This window comes from Trachemys scripta, chromosome 2, assembly GCF_013100865.1.
Source record: "Trachemys scripta elegans isolate TJP31775 chromosome 2, CAS_Tse_1.0, whole genome shotgun sequence".
Lineage (NCBI taxonomy): Eukaryota > Metazoa > Chordata > Testudines > Emydidae > Trachemys > Trachemys scripta.
Window position 1 is genome coordinate 178701053 of NC_048299.1, and position 27884 is coordinate 178728936.

At 39.6% G+C, this 27884-nt stretch overlaps 1 long non-coding RNA gene across 2 annotated transcripts in view; it reads left to right on the forward strand.

Moving 5' to 3' along the window:
* Positions 1–22030, forward strand: part of LOC117873254 — a 322619-nt gene extending 300589 nt beyond the window's left edge. Inside the window, exons 7-8 of one of the 2 annotated variants that reach the window (XR_004644680.1) lie at positions 16476–16654; positions 19002–22030. This is a non-coding gene — a long non-coding RNA (uncharacterized LOC117873254). The remainder of the gene's footprint in view (positions 1–16475; positions 16655–19001) is intronic. The other variant, XR_004644679.1, reaches the window with a different exon arrangement.
* The last annotated feature ends 5854 nt before the right edge of the window (positions 22031–27884 follow it).

Genomic DNA, 27884 nt, shown 5'->3' on the forward strand with positions numbered 1-27884 from the left:
GAAACTTAGATTACAACAATGACTGTTAACTGTAAAAATAAATAAATAAGAGTTCTGCTGTGACATGATGTACTCAGTTGGATAGCTGATAAATCTAAGATTAAGAACCAAGCCTTCCTAAAACTACTCAGTCACTAATTCTCAACAAGAAGAAAACACAATAAACTGAGAGACTGAGACCATAATGACTGAATCAATACATTGGCTCTATGTGCATGCATATGATAAATAGATATTAACTAGGTCTGTCAAGCAATTAAAAAAATTAATTGCACGATTAAACAATAATAGAATGCCATTTATTTAAATATTTTGGATGTTTTGTACATTTTCAAATATACTTATTTCGATTACAGCATAGAATACAAAGTGTACGGTGCTCACTTTATATTTATTTTTTATTACAAATATTTGCACTGTAAAAAACAAAAGAAATAGTATTTTTCAGTACACCTCATACAAATACTGGTTTGCAATCTCTTTATCATGAAAGTGCAACTTACAAATGTAGGGGTTTTTTGGTTACATAACTGCACTCAAAAACAAAACAATGTAAAACTTTAAAGCTTACAAGTCCATTCAGTCCTACTTCTTGTTCAGCCAGTCGCTCTGACAAACAAGTTTGTTTACATTTGCAGAAAATAATGCTGCTTGCTTCTTGTTTACAGTGTAACCTGAAAGTGAGAACAGGCTTTCGCGTGGCACTCTTGTAGCCGGCGTTGCAAGATATTTACATGCCAGATGCTCTAAAGGTTCATATGTCCCTTGATGCTTCAACCACCTTTCCAGAGGCTATGCGTCCATGCTGAAGATGGGTTCTGCTCGATAACAATCCAAAACAGTGCAGACCAACGCATGTTCATTTTCATTATCTGAGTCAGATGCCACTAGCAGAAAGTTTATTTTCTTTTTTGGTGGTTTGGCTTCTGCAGTTTCTGCATGAGAGTGTTGCTCTTTTAAGACTTCTGAAAGCATGCTCCTCATCCCTCTCAGATTTTGGAAGCCACTTCAGATTCTTAAACATTGGGTCGAGTGCTGTAGCTATCTTTAGAAATTTCACATTGGTATCTTCTTTGCATTTTGTCAAGTTTGGAGTGACAGTGTTAGTAAACAAACAAACGTGCTGGGTCATCATCCGAGACTGCTAAACATGAAATCTATGGCAGAATGTGGATAAAACAGAGGAGGGGACATACAATTCTCCCCCAAGGAGTTTAGTCACAATTTTAATTAACACATTATTTTTTTAACGAGCATCATCAGTATGGAAGCATGTCCTCTGGAACAATGTCTTAAGCATGAAGAGGCACATGAATCTTTAGTGCCTGAAGAGGCACATGAATCTATTATGCATCTGGTACATAAATATCTTGCAATGCCAGCTACAACAGTGCCATGCAAACATCTGTTCTCGCTTTCAGGTGACATTGTTATTAAGAATGGGCAGCATTATCTCCTGTAAATGTAAACAAACTCGTTTCTCTTAGCGATTGGCTGAACAAAAAGTAGGACTGAGTGGACTTGTAGGCTCTACATTGTTTTGTTTTTGAGTGCAGTTATGTAACCAAAAAAACCCCTATATTTGTAAGTTGCACTTTCACGATAAAGAGATTGCACTACAGTACTTGTATGAGGTGAACTGAAAATTACTATTTCTTTTGTTTATCATTTTTACAGTGCAAATATTTGTAATAAAAATAATATAAAGTGAGCACCGTACATTTTGTATTCTGTGTTGTAATTGAAATTGATGTATTTGAAAATGTAGAAAAACATCCAAAAATATTTAATAAATTTCAATTATTATTCTATTGTTTAACAGTGCCATTAATTTTTTTGACTTAATCACGTGAGTTAACTGTGATTAGTCGACAGCCCTAATACTAACATATATTATGGGCCAGATTTTTAAAAGGGTATGCAAACTTTTGTACACACATCAGCTCATAGAAAAACTCATGCATTCTTTTAAAAACCAGGCTTCATATTTGTATGTAGAATACTGTACACATACATGATCCCAAGCTGTTTGTATTCTTTGTAATGTAAATTCCTCTACAAGGGGAAAATGCAGTGTCAGGCATTTTGGATCTCAACATTGAGGGAGCTGGTATTTAACAGTACTGCTGTGTCCTTGTCTTTTGTCACCAAGGCTATATACACAGATTTGAGTATTGTTTGGATTTTGTTTTGGGAAAAGCAGAATGCTCAGACCAGGAAGTGACTGTATCCTGATGTGTGTCATTTCCCCTTCAGGCAGCTCTTGTTTACTCCCAGCTGTTTTGTTACAGACACATAGCTGTTTTTGATACGGCTGGCCCCATCCCTGACTCATAGATAGTAAACTTTTTGTGGCTGTCTGTTTTTCACAAATGATAAGGTCAATAGCAAAAAGAATGTCATGGGATCTTTCACAATCTTCTCTACTCAGACTACTGTACAATGTGTTCGCACTGAGTCAATAAAAGGAAAAGAATGATGACAGAGGGGGAAACTTCAAGTAGACTGAAAGTAGCTAGTCAGTCCTGTGAGGCACAAGTGCTTTTTCAGCATGATGCACAGGAGATCCTGTCGGAGGGTTGGACTAGTTTGCTGCCAGGTTGTGCGTGCGTTCTTTAGAATGTCACTTTGAAATGTTTTCCTCTAAAAGCTTTCATTATGTTTTGTCATTTGATACAAGGGATTGTGTTTTAATGCAGTGGAACCTCAAATATAGTTCAGTTTAACCTTTCTGTTCCTTTTAGAGGGCTCCACTGTATTTGAAAACGAATTCAAGTGTCTGAAAGTTTTGACAGTTTCATTAGGGAAGGATAGTCCAATCCAAATTACTGTAACTCACTTAAAATTGAAGTTAAATGTTTTAAGGGGAGTGATCTGATAAATATTGGCTTAAACTAATTGGATTTTCAATAGACAAATTACTGCAGTTTTCTCATTACTTAGTCTTCTCTAAGGCTATCATGTTGTAATGGAGAGTATTCTTCCCTGTAACACAAAGCCGAGAAGCCAGTGAACAGTGAAGCTGTTCACAGTTTTTGAGCCCTATCCACCTTAAGTATTTGAGAGCCTTGGATGAAAGTTGCTATGTTGTTGCAAAGTGGTTATAATTTTTGTTGAAAGTATAGAGTGTTTTTGCACAGGTTTTCTCTTCCTTTTCCTCATTGCATTGGTGAAGCAATTGGCATGCTGCCACTCACCCATCTCTTCAGAGAAGCCAACCATCTAGATAAGCAAAGGGAAAAACAAACCAAAAATCACCCCCCCCCCCCCCCACACACACACACTCCCCAAGACCTCAGATTTTATACAGGTGGCAGATTTTTTTAATGAAAATCTGTGTGATGCTCTTTCCAAGTGAGAGGAAAAAAATGCATGTCGTTTCAGAGTCAGTTTGTGTGTGAAGATCATCTGTTAATTGTATGTAAATGGGAACTAAATGACCATAAGGGTTATTCATTGTAAATAACAGCATTTTAAATAGCTTTCTTGTCTATAATAAGAAGCGGCACTAATCCAGTCCATTGTAAGATTCATTAAAAACCCTTCTCCTGTGGGCAGCAGTGCAGGCACCATCATTTCAATTCGTAAGAATTAGCACATGTGTGTTTGGTTCCCAGCACTAGTTCAAGAAGCTACCATTCATGAATGTTAAGTTTGCAGACACTGCTGAAACGTAGCTCCTCCTCAATAACATATTCATTAAGGTACAATACCATATGGGCCTGAGGGGTGGCAGAGATGCTGAACAGGTTCTTGTTCATTAATACTGAAATATTTATATGAGCAGCAATAATAACAGCATCTGTGTGGTATGAAATTGAATGTTGATGCAATTAGATAATATTGACAGTCACAATTGTAATTATGTAAATAACACCAAGATATTATTTCCTCTAACTTCGTACATGTGGAGAAAGAGAGAGGAAATTGAGTACACTGGTACAGAATTACTGAACTATTTATTTTTCTGACAGAATATCTTGAAGCAAAGATTACCTGTGGGTTATTTGTTGGTCCAATTTAGGAGAGTTCAGCAAGTTGTAGGAATGAGGTATGCAGGTGTGTGTATTTTTGAGGGGAGATTGGATATCTCTTATGTATGGAAGTTTGTCCATCCCAAGTCTGGTACCCTAACTCAAAACACTTTCAGTCAATGCATTGCATTCCATTTAATTATGCTGCTGCTTTTTTGTTGCCTTTTCAATAGATAATTTTAAATGGCTCTCTGTAGGGATGTTCTTTGTGTCTATCTGCCTATCAATCTTTCTATTTGAATGCAGAAGTATTTGATTAGTGTATTTAAAGTAATAAAGATGTCCACAGTAGTGTCACATTGATTGATTGTAATTATAAGTCTTTAATGGTTCCTCCAGTTTGGCCACTCTGCTTGCAGATTGTGATTTTATGGTTAAAATAATGCCTTGCTGTCCACAAACTCAGTCATAAATTTTGGTCTATCTTTCTTTAATGACTCTGCATGCAGCGGAGTAATCCCAATAACGTACATTATCTTTGCTAAAGAAGGCAGTGACTTTCATAGAGGTGATTAATGGGTTTATAAGGGCTAGCTAAAAGACTGGCTGGGATCACACCAGAGGTTATCTTGGTTATGCTTCTTGTGCATTACAATAAGCAGAAACATTAGGCAGGCAGTCTTAAATAACTGATGGTTTTCATTCAGTCCCTCTTTTGCATAGCCGTGTGGTAAATAAGAACGGATGAATATTGTGGGAATCAGACTATTATGGCAAAAGGCTAAGGATTTGGCAAAATCCAAGAAATCCTTCAGTATGAGATTGCTAGATTTACAGAACCAAAACCAATTCAAATTCTCTGAGCGTGTTCTTTTTAAAGAACAGACATAATATTGTTAAATGCATTTGGCATAACTGGTTTTAAAGTATGTCAGTGGACATACGTTCTCCACTGGGTTTTCAATGCCAGTTTGGCCTGATAATGATTGCTGCTGCTCATCTGAATTTACTTTTCTAATACATCTTGTTACAGAGGGAGCATTCACAGATAAAATTGGGTCCCACTGTTTCTGAAAAGTGTTTAATATTTTGCCAATGACCATAAATTAAATTTCAGAGGCAATAATGTAGGGACGGGGGGAGGCAGGGAGACGCACACAAGTCTCGAGCTCCATATACATGTATATGCTTTTTAAAAGAATCTGATTAAAATAATTTATAAGGCAACACTGTATTATTATTATTATTATTTTATTTGTTTGTTAATGAATTTGTAGACAGCACCTAGAGGCTCTAGTCAAGGATCAGGGCCTCATTGAACTAGGCACTGTACACACACATGACTTAAGAATGGTCTCTGCCTGCTAAGTAGCAGAATTATTTTAAAAAGAGGAATTCCTGTCTGAAATGAGCTCCTCACAGATGCCAGCTGAGAAATGAGAGTTCTTTCGGAAAAGATGCAGGTATACGAAACGATTGTGTTGGGAACAGGCACAGTAATACCCTGTAGCTTTACTTAGCTCTTTATGTATGTGTGGAGTTTGATCCTGCAACAGTGAAGTCAAAGGAAATTATCCATTGACATCAGTGGGAACAGCGTAGGATTTAGAGATTATTCTGAAATATAACCCAGACAATAGTAAAGGATGTCAGAAATGTTAGAAACATTTGCGCCCCACTGCAAACTGCCAGCTCCAATATCACATCCTGTTAGTAGGCATGAATCACTCCTGCGATCCCTGATTAGCTAATGACTGGAACAAGCTGACTAATGTTTAATATTAAACAAGGAAGGTTCGCTAGCATTTCACAGGACAAAAATACGCAATATACAAAAGTACCTTTATCCCTAATAAATGTAAAGCTTATTTTAAAACAACAACAAAAAAAGAGCAAAGCAGGATTTATATAAAGAGGACCTCGACACTTGCTAACCAGATTGTACCACCATTCTTCTACTTGGGCAAAACAACAGCATTTGTTTGCCCTGCTGGGAAGTATATGCTTCCAGAAGTAGCAACATTTGGTTCCTTGACCAACTCGCCTAGGCCCTAAAATTCTTCGAATTCTATCATCAGATCCTGTTGATGATGCTGTCTGGACTGCCTTGCCTTTTTGAATATTATTTTCTTTTGGCTACCCTTTAATTCAGCAGAATTTGTTTTTCCTTCCATTTATGCTTGGGTTCTGGAGTATATCCATCATGAGGCTTTCATGCAGGCTTTTTATGGTTCAAATATGTCTTCTGTTTCAGCCTATATGCATGCTAATCCCACCCATAGCCAAGTGCATGGCTTATTTGCTTTACTGAGATTTCTTTGTGAATTAAGTTTAAAATGCAGTATTACTGACTACACATTTCATGCATATATATGTGCACATGCTCCCACTTTCATGGACAGAGAGCCCTCAAATTGTATTGCTTGTATGTGAAGGTGCACACGCTTATTGAACCTAGATCTACCAACAAAGGCATACTGCATGACCAGAGAAGGTAACAGCAGTGTTATTTCTGCTGTCACAATTTGATTATTTTGCTTTGTTGTTTTTGATAAATTAACACACGCTCATGTGTTCTACATGATATTTTTTTTAAAAGCCCGAAGGCTTCTGTTTAAAAATGCAGGTTAATCCTTAGAGGCTTTCAAAAGCATTTCTGTAGCATGCTACTAATTAAGATAAGGTTATCATTTTTAAGTTATACCGGGAATGCAATTAGTGCTTCTACTAAGAACTGGAGCAATCAATTTTATACAAATTATTCAGATCTAGTAGGGTAGAATGCAGTTTTAATAGGACAAGAGACCATACTGTGGTTTTATTAAATATAATGTAGATTCAAATTATGACTGAACACAGAATCTACAACCTATCATGTACCATATTTAAAATATTTTCTTAGAGTGGATTAATTCAGGCATCTTCCTTTTTTTCCTCTCCCTTATTCAATGACTAGTATAATTTTTTATCTTTAAAAGTATTTTTTTTTATTACTGGCCAAAATGACTATTTAAAACATAGAAAACAAATCTCCAGAACAAACAGTGCAAAGCATACATATAAAGATCAGATGTATATGTTTATATTTTCTGTAGCTACAGATGACAGTAGATCAAATTTATCCCTTGGGTAAGCAGGCATAACTTGCTTGAAACTAGTAGAGTTGCACCTGCTTACATTAAGGCTTTATTTGGTCCAACGTGTACAATAGTTTAGGCAATGTCATCACTTTTGTAATCCTGGCCAAACTTTATAACCTGGATCATGTGCTGGATAAGGAACTAATATTTTAGTTACTTACTAACTCTCATGTTTGTTTATTTAGTCATTAAGCGATATCAATTTCCCAGGCATAGGGACCAGTAGGAATACAAACTACAAGTGTATGAAACTGTGGAGGAGTTTCACAGTCTTATTATACAGTGTTGTATTTCTTATCTCTACGTTGTGCCCTTCTGGCTTTATCTTGCAAGCAGCGAATGTTTGCTCTTTTTTGTTTTTCCAGAGCAGGCTGATTTACTACAGTCATTTTTTGCTCAAGTGCTGGTTGCTCCTCTATTTTGTATCAATTAATGTTATTGATTATTAACTATTATAAACTGGGTAAAACCATTATAATCCTTGTAATTATCCTCCATACAAACATTATGATCTCAGGAATTCAGAATTAGATAACATTTATAAGAAATCTAAACATGTTAAGGTTTGGAAATGCACAATTATGGCACCCAAACAACCTTAACTCCTGCATGTAATGACTGCATGATTAGTGATTAATAGTATTTGTAATCCCACGTTGAATGAAACTGACTTGTAAAGACATATTAGATACTTTTTCACTTTTTTCTCTCAGGGGAAAGTTAAGGTTATTTGGGTGCCTAACCCCATCTCCAATTCAACATATTTTTTATCTGACAGTGGTTTTCAGTGGGACTAGTGCTCCTAAATCACTTAGGTTCTTTTGAAAATCCCACTTTGTGACTTGCTCAAGGTAACACAGGAAGTCTTTGGCAGGATCAGGAATTCAAGCCACATCTCCTAGGTCATAGTCCAATATTTTACACAAGACTAGCCTTAATTTCTATACAATGGTAAATAATGAACTCCTTTGGAATAATTTACAATGTCCAAGATAATTAGAAACACTATTACTTTATTAGGACAGGATAATCCAGACTACACCTTCCCAAAACAATTTCTTTTAGAATGTATCTCTGATCTGGGGAAACAATTTTATTAATATTTAATCAGGAGCACAGTTATTAAGCTTTTGGGGGTTGTACCACAGGATTTACTGATACAACTGTATAGCCATGTGTGACTGCAGTTAATTTCACTTTTGACATGTGATTTCAAGGTGGAAATATTGCACGTTTTTGTGGCCACAAGCCATCACTTTATCAGCAATAGAGGTTTGTGGCTGAGAATAGTTTTTGCAATATTCCCATTGATCTCATGATAAATAACCTGTGCCTTCAGTGTATTAGCACAAAGAAGCTCAGAAGGGAAAAGAGATCTTTTGAACTGAAAGGTTTTCTCTACTTGATTAATTTGGAAGAACCAAAGCAAGATATGTAGACATCCATATAATCTGAATATGATGATATACGCACAATATGGCATTTAGTTTGTTGAAATTCACTTTAAGACTCTCAGTATTTGATGCACCCAATCTTTAATTTGTTATTCTAACAAGGAATAGAATGTATAGTCTTTAATTCAGTTTCACCTCCAGTGTCAAACTGGCACTTTCTGCAAGAATTCTGGAAAAAAATCTTTTTCCCTTAAAATGAACACATGCTACTTTATTAGCCAAGAACCAGATTGATTTCTTTCTTAGCTAGTTTTAACAATAATATGTCTGGGTGCAGTACAACAATTGTTCCACTATATAGAGCCATTAGCAAGAATACAGCTGTACTGCATATGCTCAAAAGCTTTAGACACCAAAAGTGAAATCCTGGCCCATTGAAATCAATGGGAATTTTGTGTCAATGGGAATCCCAAGGCAGTGGGTGCCTTACACATGCTCTGTTGAATAAAGAACGTGGCTGCACTGTTTTTAGATACTTTTCCTGTAGCCTGATGTGAGGAACTGATGAAAAAGGTTGTAACAAGAACTCAGGGATAAGCTACTTCTAGAAAACCTGGATCTAGGGCAGATTCACCCTCTGCATTGTTGGTTCTATAGATATGTGGATATAGATATAGATTGCTATAGATAGCAATAATTATTTAATTGCTAAAACTCATATTTTAAGCTATCAATACTGTATAAACTTGTGTGTGTCTATGTATGTATCCAGTATGGCCCCAAGTGAAGCACTGCATGTGTCCTCATTCTAAATTATATGGTCATTATGTAACTTTAATGTGGCTTAAACAAAACAGCTGTAATGAGGGAGAGTCTTAAGGAAAACAGCTAGACATGATACTCATTTAGGTACATGTGACCAGGCCAGTCCACTGTGGAGCAGCAGCTGTAATTAGATGAAGCCAGGCTGTCAGATGTAGTGTGTGAATGTTGAAAACTCTCCCCCTGCCAGCAGCGGCTCCAGGCACCAGCGCTCCAAGCGCGTGCCTGGGGCGGCAAGCCGCGGGGGGCAGCCTGCCGGTCCCTGCGAGGGCGGCAGTCAGGCAGCCTTCGGCGACATGCCTGCGGGAGGTACACCGGTCCCGCGAATTTGGCAGCAATTTGGCGGTGGGTACGCCGAATCCACGGGACCGGGGACCTCCCGCAGGCATGCCGCTGAAGGCAGCCTGCCTGCCGTGCTTGGGGCGGCAAAAAAGCTAGAGCTGCCCCTGCCCCCTGCACAACTGTTCATGCAGGTATTCAGTCATTCTGGAAGGCACATTCAGAACTCTGCAAGGAAAATTTCAGAACTGGAGGTTGAAGACTTTCATTACCACCACCATACGTTTACAGATGAAGGTTATTTCATCAAATACATGACTGAAGAGAAACTGTTGTTGTGGAAAAAATTTCTGTGCACTAAACTTAAAGGGACTGATAAAAATATGCACATACTGCCAGCACCGGTGTCAGTTTCATTTAGTTAATTTGAACATGCAGTAAATATGTAGCTCAGTTAAAATATTTCAATAGTTACTTGCGGATTAATAAATCTCTGTTGAAATGGACATTAAATATTTGGTGCAAGTATATAACTGCCTTACGTTCTTGGATTAAATTTCTCACTATACGGCAGAAATACTTAAAGTGAAGTCCTGGCTGCACTGAAGTCAATGGGATCAGGATTTCACCCTTGGAGTGTTTATGAAGTGTCAGAATTATCACTGTATAAGGTGAAACCAGCTCAACCCCATTGCTGAACCAGAGCATTTTATCTGGTTAAGATCTATATGAGCCAATGGAAACCACAGTTGGCTATCAGACTATTCCTTAAAGGGCTTTATCATGTCCTGGAGCTGTACCCTCAATATCATTGGTGGAATAAGGTTGTCATACTTGTACTGAGATCTGTTCCTTGTCCTGGAAATTGGATAAATGGCAAATCTTGTACTTTAGCTCATGAGATGGTGGGCTTCAGTCTCACATCACACAATTCAGCATGAATGCAAGTCTGAAGCTTTTGTTTTGTGATTTTAAAATGTATATAAAACATATGCATGAGTTAATGACAGTATAATACAAATGCTGGGAATCAACATCCCGTTATGAATTTCAGATTTGGAGGAATTGAATTTGCTTCTAAATAGCAATGAAAAGCAGAAAACATCTGCAAATGACTTCTTGCTGTAAGATGAGAGACCAGGAAACATTCATCTTGTTGTCAATAGTTAGTCTTAAAGCTCTTCAAAGTTTCTCGCAATTGGTTACAAGTAAACATATCTGTACTTCACAAGCTAACAACATGTGGCTCTTGCCTCCATACTCTCCTGCTAGTGCAACATCCATTTTCTGGCTGCTATGGTCCTGATTCAATAAATCATCCTTATTCACGAAGAGCACTTAACTATATACTGAACACCAGTTGAAGACAGTGAGACTTAAGCACATGCTTAAAGTTAAGCAAGTCAGGACATATATTTAGTTTGAGGCTTTTAGAGTAGTCTCTGAGTTGGTGCTTTTTCTTCCTCATTTTTGTATGAAGGATACAAAGTTACAAAGTTAAGGACATATATTTAGTTTGAGGCTTTTAGAGTAGTCTCTGAGTTGGTGCTTTTTCTTCCTCATTTTTGTATGAAGGTTACAAAGTTAAGCACACAAACGTTAGGAGGTTTCAGAATTAAGTTTGCCCACTTCTGCACGTGCATTATGATTCAGTCTTTAATTATATGATCACATACTCTTTTTTTCCACAAGATGCCTGCCTTGTAGTGCACAGGATGGATTGCTCTCACTTAGTGAGCAGCTATTTAATACTTTGATTTATTCTCCATTTTTCAGTGTGTGGCCCCTTGCCCTGTTTACTGCACACTATTCAAAACCTGATCTGAAGACAGCATTATTAATTTCCTCATCACCTTTTCTATGTTGCACTACATTAGACCCTTTTTTCAGTTGCTCATAATTATGCCAAACAAACTGTTTTGGCTGAAACTTTTCAAAACAATTCAGGCTGATGCAGACAACCAGCACGGAAAATTTCAACCAAAACAGTATGTTTGACAAAATTATAAGCAACTGAACAAAAAAGGGCCTATATAATCTTGTATGTATTATATGATGAATCCCATGTTTGTCATGCTGCCCATCTAACCAGAGTAGTGAGAAGAGCAAGCAAAGTTTGGTACTCTAGTGGTTCTCACTTCAATTTCTGGAGGCAGTCTTCGACTTTCTTGCAGTTTGGTCCCTGACCTTCTGTAACTCTTGGACGCTTGCCATGCAATCTTTGTTTACAGTAACAAGCGTGGAAAAGTTACTTCCTGATAGTGCTGCTGAAGTCTAAGGTGAAAATATTCACAGGTGAAAAAACATAGCTCTTCCACTTTGCACTTGGAATGTATTCCATGTAAAATACCAGTCTAAAACGGGGTAGTTAACAAAGGGAAAGCCCTCTCTTGCCAAGACCAAATATTAATCACTTTGTCAGCAATTTCACAAAGAAGCTGGTCATAGTATGTTTCAGTACATTTTTCACTTTGTAGAATACAATTTGTAATCCTAAAACAGATATCAATTGGTTATTTAATTTGTATTCACATGCAGTGTGAATTCACCAGGCAACTTTAAAGGCAGTTGTTCTCACCATGAACTCCTAATTATTGTGCACACAGATCTTCAGTCTCCATGGGGCATCTCCTTTACAATGATTTCTTCTGGATTGTAAAATATTTACTGGAATCTGTAAACTTGTTTGTATAAGGAATTCATAGTTCACACCTATATTATTTTTTATGGCATCTCCATACCATCTAGAACATATTGTGTTCAGAAACATTTTGTGATACAGGTACTACTAGCAACAAGGCATCCAAGGAAGAACTGATATTTATAGCAGATCTTAAATCTACTAAATTCTTAAAGTATGGGACCACCACTGAATGGCTGTACAGTAATTCAAGACTTAGGGCCCAATTCCGTCCAATGGTTCAAGTCCCTTTGACTTAAGGCAGAGTCATGTCCATGTAACTGAAAGCAGAATTTTGGCCCTAGAGTCAAAATCAAAGCTGTATGTGAAGTGGATGCAAATTCTGATGGAAATCTCTTGGTCAAATGTAGCGTGATGTTACTGGTGGCATAAGTTATATATTTGGATGTGGTTTGATCAAAAAATGAGCACAGAGGCTAAATAGTATAACTAGCACAAATTTAACATTCAGCTTTTGTGCTCAGTAATTTACTCGGAGGAAATAAAAAGGGAAACATAGCAGTGTGAAAAATAAAGCAACATTATCTTCTATCCTCATGTAAATTGCATTTCCAGATACATGAACACTCTCACTTTTCCGAGTCCTCTGTTTATAAATTAGGCTCATTTTGCACACCCACTGTATATCAAATTAGTGCCAGTGACAGTACTTCAACACCAGCTTACACCCAATATGTATCTTACACCAACATTTATGTTACTGCTGAATTTGTAACTCAGAGAAGAATTTGGCTCCGGATCTTACACAGTGATTGGTTACAGAAAACAACTCAGAGTAAGTCTGAGTAATAATGGCAGTTTGAACCCTAAGAAGCGTCTATCAATGTGGAGTTGGTATTTTTCATCAATTTTAAGGAAATACTGCAGAATATTATGGTAGATGAATTTCAGTATCATAATAGCAAATATTCACATTGGAAACCTAATTCTAAGTGTTACAAACAATCAATCAGGGAATAAAAATATCCCATGTGACCTATTTTTTCAGTCAAAACAGATCAGATTTTGAATAATTGCAACACACTGTTCACAACTGAACTGCAGACCAAGAATTATTGAGAAAATTATTTAGAAAGTAATTTTGAATAACATAAATTCAAGTAAATTGTGATCTGTTTCTGGATAAATCTGAGAGAAGATTCACTGAATAATAGTTATGTATTATTTGCCTATCCCTATTGATAATTGTCTCCCATTCTTTTCCCTCCTGAAAGTGTGGAACTTATATTGACCATGAATTATACATTCTCAATAACATATTCGAGAAAAATTCAAGTTTTCTGTGTATTCTAGCAGCATGGAGCTTAGGCACAGCTAGTGAATCATTACAGATAGGAGGGCCCTGAGTTTCCATCTGGAGAGATGGACAACCAAAGCGATATCTTCCAGATGAGACCATGGGCACTAAACATTCCATGGCATTCTATGCAAAGGGTTGGTGCCCTAATATTTTGGCCAACATCCTGTCTGGCTCTTTACTAGAGCCATGCGTAGCACTGAGGTTTTGTTCACTTGTGGTTGAATAAGTGTATGTTTTGGTTTCAATCCACAGAGTTCACCTACCTTAGTTTCACTTTGAGGTTTCAGGTTCAGTGACAAACCCCAAGTTTTGCCTGGCTATTGGGTTGAAACCTCAAGCATAACCATAAATCTCTCTCCAAAGCTTGTATGGAGGGAGACAGTTCACTGAAAACACCTTAGATTCACTGAGATTTGTGACCCAATGAAGGCAATCTGGGCTGAATTTTCAGTGAACCCTTCCTTACAGGCTCAAGGGGGGCTTTAGAAACCTTGGCCAAGTTTTGGATTTGTAATAAAATTAGTAACCAGAAAGTTTGTCTGATTTGCAGATGTCCATTAGTGATATTCTGGTTCCTGGGGAATTTAGAATTTCTCTCCAGTTTCAGTAGGATGTTTATTCCTCACTTCCTGCCATAGACAGCATTGCTGTGTGGTGTTAAATAGGAGTTATCTTCCACCCCACTGTAACAGCATTCCATTGGTGGATGAAATAACTCCTGTATTTACTGCATATACATTTGTAGTTCATAAAGAGTGTAAAGCATTTCATGCTGAAACATGCTATACAAATGTAAGCCATGTTCCCATAGTGAGATTTAAAAGAAATAAACATTTCAAAGATGTCCTACCTAGATTTTACACGGCATACTACTCAGATGTTGACTTACATGAGCAGAATGATGTATGTACAGTAGTGATGAAAAGATACAGAAAATCCAGTATCAGAGGGGTAGCCGTGTTAGTCTGAATCTGTAAAAAGCAACAGAGGGTCCTGTGGCACCTTTGAGACTAACAGAAGTACTGGGAGCATAAGCTTTCGTGGGTAAGAACCTCACTTCTTCAGATGCAAGAAAATCCAGGTTGTTTTACATGTTAATTTTAACACCTTTAAGCCAAGTCACTATATCACATTTTATATGGCAGGCATCTAGTCAAACGTGATTGCTCAGACTTAAAGGGGGAAACCCACTTGAGTGCAAATAAGGCATCAATGTCTGCCTGTACCTTTGGGAGCGACTTCCTGAAGCAGTCAGTAAAAGCAGAACTTTGCAGTGGTTAAGCAATAGGGTTGTCATGATCAAGGCTTAACAATAATGGAAATAACAAAACATAAAGAGGTAGGGTCAACTGCTCTGCACTAATTTAACATTTTGTTTATTACATTGGCCTGCTTATAGAATAGCTTTCTGAGCTCAATTGCTTTTTCTGTCATAGGGACTGTAACAAAGATGGTGGACTTTCACACTTAATTTGTAAATATTCAATGTGATATTGCAAAGTCTTATTGCAGTACTTCCTTTGTGACTTTCCACAGAGATCCCCATTATTGTTTCAGTACCAGTTCACTTAGGCATTCTATTTTTTTTCCTCTTTATTCGTTAGGGAAGTATATCAGCGTCACAAAAGGCTGAGTTTTTAAAACCCTCTGGTCTGTATTTTGCTTTTGCTTACACTATTATAAATCAAGAAATAATTCCACTGAAGTCAAGGGAAGCTACAACTGTAAAATCATGGTGAGATGAGAATCCGGTCTCTGATTATTAAAATCCTGCAGTTAGCCCACAGATCTAAAAGACGTACATTAGCACACTGTCTTAATAAACTGATCTATTTTGAATATAAAGGAGACCATCAAGACCCACATCCTGACCTGCATCCTTAACACACCTCATGATATGTGGTATTTTTCACTCTCTTTGCAAAGGTACTTTTCACTCTCTTGAACTTGGGGCCATCTAGATGTTGGTCCAGTCTTTGACATAAATTAAAGCAACCCTAAGGGGTCTGAATTGGCCCCTCTTCACAGAGATAATCTTCCTGTGGTCAGGTACACCAACTTCGCATTGCTCGAGTGGTGCAAAACTGCCCTAACACAGAGCGGGATCTGGGATCAAATATTTGGGGGCAACTCTTCATACGTTGGCACCTTAAATTGCATCTGGAAATTATTATTATTGTATTTATTAATTTACATTGTGGTAGTATCCAAAATGTGTTAAGTCCTTTCCAGGCATTGTAAAAATTTGCATTTGAGCACAAAAGCTAAACCCATCCAAAGGTGCCTATTTGCCCCCTAAATTACCTGTGTTGTGTGCACAGCTGCCTGTTTGATTGCTCAGTGCTTGGGTGGACTAATGTTGCAGGGTGCAACTTAGGTGCTGGGTTGGAACAGAGAAATAGTGATTTTTTCAAACAGATGGTTACAGAACCTGAATCTGAGTTCAGGAGTTAACATATTCTAGATAAAATCATAGTATCCAACAATAACCTGAGACTGAAATATTGAAATCAAGGGTCTCTGGGGGTTATGGTTGCTCCTGTTTCTCCCTAGCAAGGTTTGGAAATGCAAATGACAGGACCTCCTGGTTGCATCTACAGATATTGCTGGGCACAATATCTGAGGCCCATTAAAATGTATCCCATGAAAGACATTTGATTAGCAGCCTAAAGAGATTGAAGTCCTCTATCCACCAAACAGGTTCTGTCCAGGCAACAGTAGTGAAATCTTTCCCACACTCTGCCCCATCAATGTGTCTCAACTCTGGCTTGCTGTGACTAGCTTTAGTGTGAGTGCATAATTCAAGTTCTGTGCTCATTCAGTCCTTGATGTTTCTACTGAGATGGCCAATTTTGTCTATTTTAGTATGGTGGGCTAGGATCTGAAGTGAAAGCTCTGGACCATTTTACATAGCCATTGAGATAGCCATTAGATGGTGACAACTTTCAAACACAACTGACCTGAGTTGGATTCAGTTAGGTGACCAACAGGAGAAAAGTTCCACCTTCCATTACCAGTCATTGAAGTCACCCCACCTCCTCCATGTGAGTGTGTAATATATAAATATAAATATATATAATATATATAAAATACACTGTAATTATGCATGGCCAGAACAGAGAAATGACCTAGTGTATAAAACAGGAAAAGGTCATCAACTCACAGAGACAAGGATTATGTATTAGAAACTAATAATAAAGGAAGATGAACGCAAAAGGAACCGCTAACCTTTCTGTCTGACTGTTAAATGAGCTCCAGAGGTACTTTTGCTAGGATAATGAGGATGAGACTTCTGTCCACCCAAGACAGCTACTTTAGTCATGTTTGCCAAAATTTTGTAGGGACTTTGAATATCTCTCTTCCTGGTGCACACCATCCCCTGGCACTACCAGTCAATAATGCTTCCCACTTATCTTGTGGAAAGCTTGTTTTGAAGTTTTCATCATCCAGATTAAGCCAACACTGCAACTGGAAAACAAGTGGCTAATTTTAATTATGCACTGGCCACAGGCCTGAGTTTGTGTGCTGATGTCCCTCTTCAACACAGCGATGAAAAAGTGATCTAAGTGTAACTGGTCGTGCTATGTATAAAAATACCTTTTGATAGTTATATAATGTTCCTATGATGTCTGTGTATAAGACACTAGTCCCCAGAGTTCTGTACACAGACTTACTTTGCATTTAGATAATGCTGTATGTGGCCCTTGGCTCCTCATAGGTGCAGCCCTTTGAAAAAAACCTTTCTGTCAGGAACCAATGAAAATGAATACTAACTGCCTTGTGCAAATTCTTGTAATGTGCCATTGCATGAGCAGTTGGGAAGGTTGAAAGCCACACAAAAGAGCACTCTTTCATGCTTTTACTCCCCCTTCCTGTCCGAATGTTATACATATCTTTCTTTTGGGGAATTCTATGCTTGAGTGCTGTGATATAAACTTCACAGCTTGCAGTGAGATCTCGTGGAAAACAGCTGTGTGTGTTCATGGCACTATCCTTTTACATTTTCCTGACATCGTTTACAGTTTCAGTATAAAGAGCCAGGGAGTATGGCATTGCAAAGTGATGCCCTGCTTTTGCAAACAAAGGGGATGGGGGACTCTGTGCCACCTGCTCTGTCATTTTCACAAACGATAGAGTAAAACAAGATTCAAACTGCTAACTGTTCGTTGGATGATAACCTTATGCCAGCAGTGATTCCATCAATCAGCCAGATCAGCTTCCACCCCCCCCCCCCCAGCTAACCACTCCCTCAGTACTATGCTCCTATAGGCATGATGGTGAAGCAAGGAAGAATGTTAACCTCTTGGAGACCTGACAGCAAACAACGTTGTGCGGTTCCAGGGCCTTAGTTGGGCATTGCAAGGGCTGCTGACATGCTAGTAAGTTAAAGACTGTGGCAGAGCACCTCTGCAAGAACTAGCTGGCCAGAGAGATTGCCTGTTTTCTCAATGCTGAGAAATTGAATCCTCAGCTTTGATCCGAAACTCTCATCACAGCACTGTTAGAAAAAAAATAATGCAACTGTTTACAAACACAATATGCCCCACTGCAAACAAGAGCCGTGTCACATTCAGTAAAGCAGGAGAAACCTTTTGCTTGTTTTTTCCTGACTATTTGAGGGACAGGTTGTTTAGTAAAATCACCAATTATGCCCATGATGAATGCAATCTCTGTTTCCATGTTGCACTGGGACAGGCTTCCCCACCTTAGTAAATCTAGCCTGTGGTGCTAACTGGGGAAAGGAGCAGTCTTGGCAAACATCTTATTAGTCTAAAATAAATTATTCAGAATGCAGGTTCGGCTACAGATTTCAGGGAAGGATAATGGAATTGGTTTTCTGAGCCTGTTCAGGCTGTACAGACATGGAGTATGCTTTTCAGGAATTCACTTAAGTGGAATCAGCTTTGTGTAATGCAGCCTGGAAGTAATATTGCTGCCATCCAGCTAGTGTCTGTGGAACAGCATCCTCTTAGCACTTGAAGTATCCGTAGTTTATATAGAGATAGAGATCTAATTTTTTTGGTGATTGTTAAAAAAGGAAATTCTAGCCGCTAGAGAGGGGCATGCCTTGTTCAGCATATTTTTTGTTGTTGTTCGTTGAAATAGTTGACCACATCAGCATCCCATTCGGGTGTGTCATGTGGTTTCTCATGTGATGCTGGGCTCCCTGCGCTTTGGAGAGTGAGCCTTTGTGACTCGGCACTCCTGGACAGTAACATTCAGCAACACAAGAGACTTTGGGGGAGGGGGAAAAGAGCCCCCGCAAAAGCCCAGAACAATAGAAATAAAGTTGAATCAATTTATTATTATATTTATAATAATTATTATTAATCCTTAACTCTTTGGCTTTTATTTTTCATTTTGGGACTTCCCGTTCCTCCGTTCCTGCAGGCTTCGAGCTGCGCTGTTTGGAAGAAGCAACGTCGTCGTCTCTCACAGCTACGACGCGGCACTGCTCTCAGCATATCCTGCTTTTTCCCCCCATTTACCTGGGCGGCTTCTGCTGTCTCTGTTGCTGCTGCTGGGGCTGCTGCAGTTTCGCTGCCTGTGCTTCACCCTGGCATGTCTGAGTCGGGAATCACTCGTCTGCACGCTGCTAAGGAAGAGCAGCGATGGAACTCTGGCCACATTTTTTTTTTCCTGTTGGTGCTGGAAGAGAAGGGTTGTGATGTGGGGTGAGGGTTTTTTTGGAAGGGTGGGGACGTTAATCCAAAGTGAGGTGGGAGAAAGTTTAAAGAAATATTACGCAAAATAATCCAGCACACGACAAGGGCATCAGCAGCAAGAATCCAGCCTCTGCTGCTCGAAAGGATTAACATGGGAAAAGCCACAGTGATGCAGTAGTGTTTCACCTCAGCATTGTGCTGGAGATGGATAAATAAGGTATCTGATATGTCCGCCTGTAAAGGCAAAGCTATGGGAGGAAGAGAGCGAGAGAGCAAATGAAAAGGAAGAAGAAACACTGGATTCTGTTTGTCTGATTCTGTGCATTCTTATTCTAGAGATGGTTGCATAATTTACCAAACAATGTATGGACGGAGGGACTGTAAATTGTAGTCTGAACACTCCCGACGCTGTCAGGGAGGGAACTGATGGGCTAGGTGACTGCACTGACATCCCCAGGGAAAACAGCCGTCATGCAGTATATATTTATATATGTATGTGTATCTCTTGTGTGTCCATGTGCAGACATGAAAAAAGGCATTTCTACCAATTTACACAGGAAGTTTGTCACTTTGCTAGATCAGACTTGATTGCAGCTTATATTTTCAGCTACAGCTCTACACCCATTTCCTGAATCAGAAGGTGTTTTGTGAAAACAGACGTATGCAGAATTCTTTTAAGAAATGTGAAAGCAGCTCCTTTTGATTTAACACCTTGAAGCACTGAATCTTCGGTACTGTGCTGAGAGGAGCTGTGTGGGTTTTGTTTTTTTCATCTTAAAATCTTTATAAACACAGCTGTATTCAGTATGGTGAAAAATTCTATACTGTAAATAGAAATGCGATCAATCTAACCAAAATAAATGTATCCCAGATGACTGCTAGACCAGCTGGCTACCACAGTCTTCAGATGGCTAAATGCTCAACTGAGATGGATTCAGCATTATATTTACTACTACTTTTTTTTATTTCAAAATCAGCCTATAATTAAAAAAAGATTCTTGGTCCGGTTAAAAGAGGCAATGCTCACAATTGGCAGTGCATCATTCTGAAATGGACACTGATATTTTTCATTTCTGGACATGCCTTTGGAAGATTGTGTTTTTAGAACAGATGGACTTGTCATAATACAGACATACTTAGTATGGTGAAAACTAGTAGACGGCTCAGGTTGGCCATATCCATGTAATGTGCAAAATGAAGTTAAGGGAAACAAATGCTGCACTCAACTAGTGGGGACTTGGTATGATTTTTAGCAACCCCCTACAGTGAGAGTTTTGGTTTTTTTTAAACACAAATCCAAAACCCATAAAGTCATCTTAAAATTTGTATGAGGGGATTTCCCAATAGTCATGGTGAGCTATCCTGCAAGACGCCTGTCTGGGCCTTCCACTATTTGTTACCAGGTCTACAAAGGCAGCCCTGTATGTTGGATTATATTTAGCCAGCTGTTGGATAACATTCCTGTGTTGTGGGCGGAGGAGTCTTATTACTTCCAAACTGTAGTTATCTGTTTAAAGGAAAAATAGTTTTGGAAAATACATTGAGCTCAGCTGAGGAGTTGCACCTCTCCTGTACCTTTCTCAAATGCTGTGTTTCCAACCCAGCCACTTTAAAACAAAACTGGGAGGAGGAAGAGAGACTTAACTCATAGCTTCAAAGCTGCAGAGACAAGCAAAATGTCAGCAGCTTGTAATTAGCTGCTCATGGTTATGTCAGTGACTGTATCTCTCCAAGAATAACTGTGATGCGTGCCACAAAGTAAGGAAGATAGTCATAACCTAGTTATCAAGCCTGGTTCAAACAAGAGCAAATGGATTAATGAATCTGCTGTGTTCATAAATCAAATATGGATGGATTACATATATAAGATTTACTGAATTCTGCATAATTGAAGGGTGAATTAGGAACTTGTCAGAGGGCACGTTCGCTAAGTAAAAGTGTGAATCCTTTTAAAAATGCAGATGAACTATCCCTGAAAATGTCTTTAAGGGCTCCATCTAGTACAAGCAGCTGTGAGACACTGAAGCATGCTACAAAGGAAAAAACCAAGAGACGCACGGAGGTGCTTAAAAGAAAGGGAGTAATAAAACAAAGAAAGCATGCTGAAATTCTGTTTTGGCATTACAGATTTGATACTAAAATACCACCCCAGAGAAGACTTATTGTGGTCTGATGTGGTTTAAATTGACTCCTCTGTTTGAGTGCAAAAAAAGAAAAAAGGTTTTGTGAGGCTCAGTGCAACATCTTGGAGCCAAGCAGAGAGCAGAGTACCAGAAATGCTTGCTTTTAAAGGGACAAGATCAATCCATACTAGGATCTTTCTATACTCTGCAATTATTTTAGGTCTATGCTGGCAATTCAGCAACATTTAAACAGTGAGATTGTGGGGGGTACTTAATCTGCTCTGATTGGTCTTTTTCCACATTGTTGCTGTAAAATGTTTACATGGCTTTTATCCATACACCTTACAACATTCAGTTTGCATTTCTGTTTGTGTTCATGCTGCACAATTGCTACAAGCCTGGTTTGTTTCCATATTCCCAGCAGAAGTCAGTTTCAGTTCAGCTATGTTTATTTAGCTCCTTAATACACCAAGATAGATAGATTGTATTTTGCAAACACAGATTTTTTTTTTTTTACTGTGAACACAAATTTGTAGGAGGAGATGACTGTATATTAAACCAATAGCTCTTTGAAATGCATGTAATATAATTTAAATATACTTAATTTAATTAATAGAAGGTTACAAAAGCTGGCATTGTCTGAGCCTGTTTAATTTACATCTTAGATTTAGTCAATGAGCATAACCTGCCTGATCGGAATAGTGTATTCTATGCGCCCAACAGGGTGGAAGACATTATTTTGTTTGTGTTAGTTCAAACAGCTGGTCATTAATGCAGGACCCATCTCCAGAGTGAAGTGCTAGTGGACATGAATGGCTCCCTGATTAATGCTGCCCCTCGAAGGGTCCTTCATCCAGCAGCGATGCTTGCAGCAGAATAATGCAGCATGATTTGATTGCGCTCTAGCAGGGTAGTATGTCATTGTGTCACCAGGCAATTGAGGTTATTATGGAGCAGGGCAGACAGACGGGACAGTGGGGTTACTAGACCGTGGCATTTTTAGAAATACAGGCCTGACCTACTTAGAGTTATTCTTGCTGGCTGGCAGCTTCATGGTGCATGGAGTGTCCTGATAGGCCAAGGCTGTTGCTAGGGGGAATTAGCATGAATTTTTCCACATACAGACTCGGTGATTGAATGATAAAAGCTGACTGGAATTAAAGAGATTCGGTTCAGTATTATGCAGATTTATCTCCCTCATTTTTCTCTCTCAAATGCAAAAAAAGGAGCAAAAGACAGTTTGTTTCCATTTATTCTTTGACCTATTTTTTGCAGAGGAGGGCAAAAGAGTTATGAAATGTTAATCATTTACTGTTTTAATCTCTAAAATGATACTGCAAAGGGTAAGATATTTAAGTTCATAGACTGCTTGGAACAGGTAACAGATTAGTTTTTTTTCCCCTCTCTCTCTCTCCTGTGCACTGCACTATTTTGAGGCATGCATCTTTCATATACTGTATATTTGAACTCTGTTCCCTTTAGAAGAGAACGAAACATGTATATAAATTTTGTTCTATCCAAACAACTGGCTTGTTTAAAAGAAGCTATGTAGGATTCCCAGTTTGGAAAGGAAAATATATACCAGCTTTTATTGCATAACATTATTCTTGACTCTTTTTAGCTATCCTTGCTTCACAAAATTAGTCTGTTTATGTTCCTGGATGAAATTCTTCTCCCCAGTCTCTGTCTCCCATATGCACAGACACACCCAGGATTTTCTACAGAGGACAGTGTTGTGTGTAGTGTTTATCTGGAAAACTGTTTGCATACTGAAGACATATCTGTACAGCATGTACAGTAGATAGTTATAGCTGGCCTGTGATCAGTTTGATAAGATAACCTCTTCTGGATTTCCAAATAGCTTTCTGTGTTCAGTTTGGAACTGGATTTTCTCAGTAGCTCTTTTTTTATACCCATCCCCTTAAATCAGTGTGGTGGTGGTTTGTTTAACGGAATTCTAACCTCCCTTCAAGAGGCAAATAAAAACAATAGTCAATCAAGACTTCTTTGATGTAATTGTGAATATTTCCTTTGTTGTTATCACTAATTATAGAAAATCTGTGTTTATCTCACAATTCTCCTCTGTTATCCTTCTCCATTCAAAGAAGTAACAATCTTGTGCTTGCAATTTTAAATTAATTTCCATGAATACACGTTATGATGTCACAAGCAAAGAATTATAACTTCTTGAAATAGAGGGAAGAGATGGAATGTGGGAAAGAGAGACAAAAATATTTATTTGTAAAATAAGAGTGTGACTGTATGATGAAAGGCAAGTTGATTTGTGTTTGAAACTTTTCATTTAAAATTTCTTTTAAATGCTTTTTAAAGTGATGTAAACTGTGTTCATAACTGTCTAGACACCCAGAATTCCCAGTGAATGCAAAGTTTTCTGGCCCCTCTATTTTGCCCCCCCACAGATTCTTGGACAGGTATGAAGATGAAGCAATTGAAAACTGAGACATACATTCTTATGTCTTAGTCCCCCTCCCCCCAAAAGCCCTTAAGTCTTCTGATCACTACTCACATACAGATTTAAATTTCTGCCATCTCTTCTCCACCTTTGACTCTCTCCTCAAACACAGACCATCTCCTTACCTCTTCCTCAGTCCAAGGGGTTGGCAGTGTTTTTTTAAGAAAAACTGACACTATCTGATGCAACTGGCTAACTTCTCAAAGATAAACTCAGTATCGGATGCTTGCAGTATCCTTCCCACTCTCTGGTTCTGACCTCTCAACCTATTCCCTTGACCTCATCCCTACTTTTCTTCTGATCTGGTGTCCCCCTTAGCTCTGTCTTTGGCTGCCACTTCTTCTACATGAAATCCTTGGGTGGTCTTAACTGATCTCATGGCTTCAACTACCCTCTCTATACTGACATCTCACAAATCTACCTCTACACCCTGATCTCTTCCTGGTTCAGACTTGCATCTGCAAATATCTCTCTGACATCTCTAACTGTATCAGCTCAAAGACATGCCTCCCAGAGCTCCCAGGTCTTCAGGGAGTATATGCCTGCAGCTATATCTTGTAAGGGGATACATTCTTGTAAGAAGATGTATCAATCATTACTTCTTTGGTTTACCAGCTCTACTGATGCAGAAGAGGGTTGGGCTACGGCCATGCTCGACCCCTTCCTGTCCCTTTGGGTATGCATTTGGGAGCAAGCCTCCCAGCTCAGGTTCACAGAATTGTGCTAATGGGGTTCACACTAGCATGCTAAAAATAGCTGTGTAGATGTTGCTTTGACATTGTGACTTGGGCTGGAGCTTGGGCTTTCCAGTCTACCTTCCTTCCCCTAGGCTTGAGAGCTGCAATGTCTACCCAGCTATTTTAAACCCCCTGGTGAGAGTTGTGGACCCAGGCTAGGAAGCTTGCTCTCCGATGCAGTGTAGACACATCCTTTTAGGGTGGCTTGTGCTCGAGGCTAGCAGGTGGGCAGCCTCTGTGCTAAGGAAAGGAAGGAATTGGGATTGTGGCTAGCTCCTGGTGGAGGAGAAGCCTGGTTTTGCCCTCCTCCCAGCCTGCCTCTTCCCAGGCCAATCACAACCCAGTCTTTAATTATGATTTGGAATCTCTTTCAAAGGGCTTTTAACAGCCCCTAGAAATGAGATCTCTAGTCCACAGAACTGAAACATCAGCCAATAAAGATGAATGTGCAATAAGGTGTGTGTGTGTATATATAAGAGAGGGAAATATGCTTGCAACCTTTCTTCTAGGAAAAATGAACGATTAGGTGTCCTGAAATTCTAGCACAGCACTGGATGCAAAAGATAGGAGGAAGGATTCTAAAGGAAAGCAAGAAATAATATGGAAGCTTTCCGAAACAAGCATTGTCCAAACAAGTCTACATATTCCTTGATGTTTGGGATTTCAGTGCAGAACATGTCTCTTCCCAAAGAGAGAATGTTTTCTTACCACAAGCTACAAAATCAGTTGGTTTAATAAACCATTGCATTTTTCTGTGCATCTAATAAGCCACTCAATGTCCCATAAATTATATTTGACAATAGGTTACTTTTCTAAAATTCTTTTTAAAGTGACTCCAAAAAAAAAAGAGAGATCCAATCTGGTTTCCTTTGCAATACCTTAAGTTCAAAGGCATAATGAACTGACAACCTGTACTTGGTGGAAGAGGGACAAAAGAAGATTCATGTAATAAACCTGTTTACCCACATTCTTGTCTTGATGTTGGTGGAAACTGTAAGTGGCAGAAACATAGGCTTAATTAACCCAAAAGAGCAAGAAAAATGCTTGTACTAAACCTCACAAAAAAGCAGCATATCCCGGAAGATTTTGAAAGAAACCTCTACATTAAAAATATTGTAAATTCTCTGCATTCCTTTAAAAACATGTTTATGGAAATCTTTCCTGATTGCCTTCCAATGACCTCCTTTGAGACTCCTGTTGCTGCAGCAGCTCCTGCTTTTTAATTAAATGTCACTTGTCTGCAATGACAATTCTAGAATACTGCCTGCCATCATCAGATTTGCTCAAGAGTGTGTCGTAAACCCTAGCATTGCTGCAACTAAAGATGATTCACTTTTAACAAAAGCGGCCTGTGATTTTGGTCCTATCTCCACTTGGAACTGTGAAGTCCTAAAAGTGTCCATGTTGTTTGGTATAGTGTTAACAGTGAAGTCTTGGGTGGTTATGGATTTGTCAGACATTTTATACTGTAACCACACAACCTTCCAGTTTGCTGAAAATGGCCATATGATATAGCATAAAAATATGGCAATGCAGGTCTGCATTTTCTTGCCATCAAGAGAATAGAGCTGTGAGGAGTAAACCACCTTCTTTAGCCTTCACTAGGATTACCATATTTCAACACTGAAAAAAGAGGACACTCCACGGGGGCCTGGCCCTGCCCCAACCCCGCCCCTTCCCCACCCCCGGCTCTGCCCCAACCTCGCCCCTTCCCCAACTCTGCCCCCTCCTCTGAGCACCCTGCATTCCCCCTCCTCCCTCCCGCTCTGATCTTGGTTGGGGGTTGCTAAGTGCTTCCCTGCTCCCCACTAGCCCTGCAGCCCCCCCGCCCCTGCAGCCTCTGTGACCCCTGCTCCCCACTCACCCTGCAGCCTCTGCGCCCCCTGCCCCTGCACCCCGCTGCCCCTGCAGCCTCTGCGACCCCTGCTCCCCACTCGCCCTACAGCCTCTGCGCTCCCCGCCTGCCCTGCCCCTGCAGCCTCTGTGACCCCTGCTCCTCACTCGCCCTGCAGCCCCTGCACCCTCCGCCCCTGTAGCCTCTGTGACCCCTGCTCCCCACCCGCCCCGCAGCCCCCGCCCCCCCTGCAGCCTCTGAGACCCCTGCTCCCCACTCGCCCTGCAGCCCTTGAACCCCCCGCCCTGCAGCCTCTATGCCCCCGCCTGCCCTGCTCCCCCGGCAGCCTCTGCCTGCTGGGGGCTTCAGACGCTCTGCAACGCGGGTCCCTGCAGCCCCGGCCGCAGCTTCCTTCCTGCAGCCGAGCATGTTCCTGTCTGTCACCGCTGGAAACAGCTCCCGCGGCGCCGGGTTCCAAGCTGCGCGGGGCAACGGGGCCACAGGGAAGGGTCCCCCAGTGGCCGGGGGGTCCCCGCCCTTGAGGGAATCCCGAGCCCCCCCGCTCCCCGCCTGAGCATTGTAGCTGGGTTGCGCTGCGGACCCGGCGGATCGTGCTGAGTGGACCCTGGCTTATGCCTCCCTATTTCTCCGGACATGTCCGGCTCTTTGGAAATTCCCCCCGGACGGGGATTTGAGCACCAAAAAGCCGGACATGTCCGGGGAAATCCAGACGTATGGTAACCCTAGCCTTCACCATCCTGCCAGGACACCAAGATCGACACTCCCTCTGCAGATGTGTTTAGGTTCTGAGTTCAAACCAGAAGTGCAGGGAATTATATTATAATTCAAGAGTAGCAACTGGCATATTTCTTTTATTGCACTACAAAGTGTACTGAGTGGTTTACAAATTCAAAAATTTGGATATGGGCAAAATTTCCCTTCTTACGGGAGTACTGTAACTCAAAGAATCTACCAAACCAGTGGGGCATGAAAATCTATTCTTGCTTCCACATTATTGATACATGTTTATATGTAGGTGTATGTGTATATACATACAAAATAATACCACACATAGCATGCATGTGCAATATGTGATGTAGAATAACAATCTATGTCAGGAGAAGGTTGCAATTCATGGCTCCAGAAAATACTTTTATTTGAAATTAAATTATGTCTTGACATAAAACTTGCATAATTCTCATGAGTGGCAAAGTCACAACTGAAATCCTGTCACCCCAGTCTCATGAAAATACAAATCTACTAGTGTTTTATACTAGAGATAAAGAAGTGTGTGGTGTAAAGACAGGCAGATAGACCTTCATAGCAACTCACGTGGTCACACATTCTGTTTTCAAGAATTAGAGGGGTAATGTAGAATATTAATACTACAGAATATGCTCTTTAAGTTAGAAACGCAGATCTTAAATATTATTTTTCATGC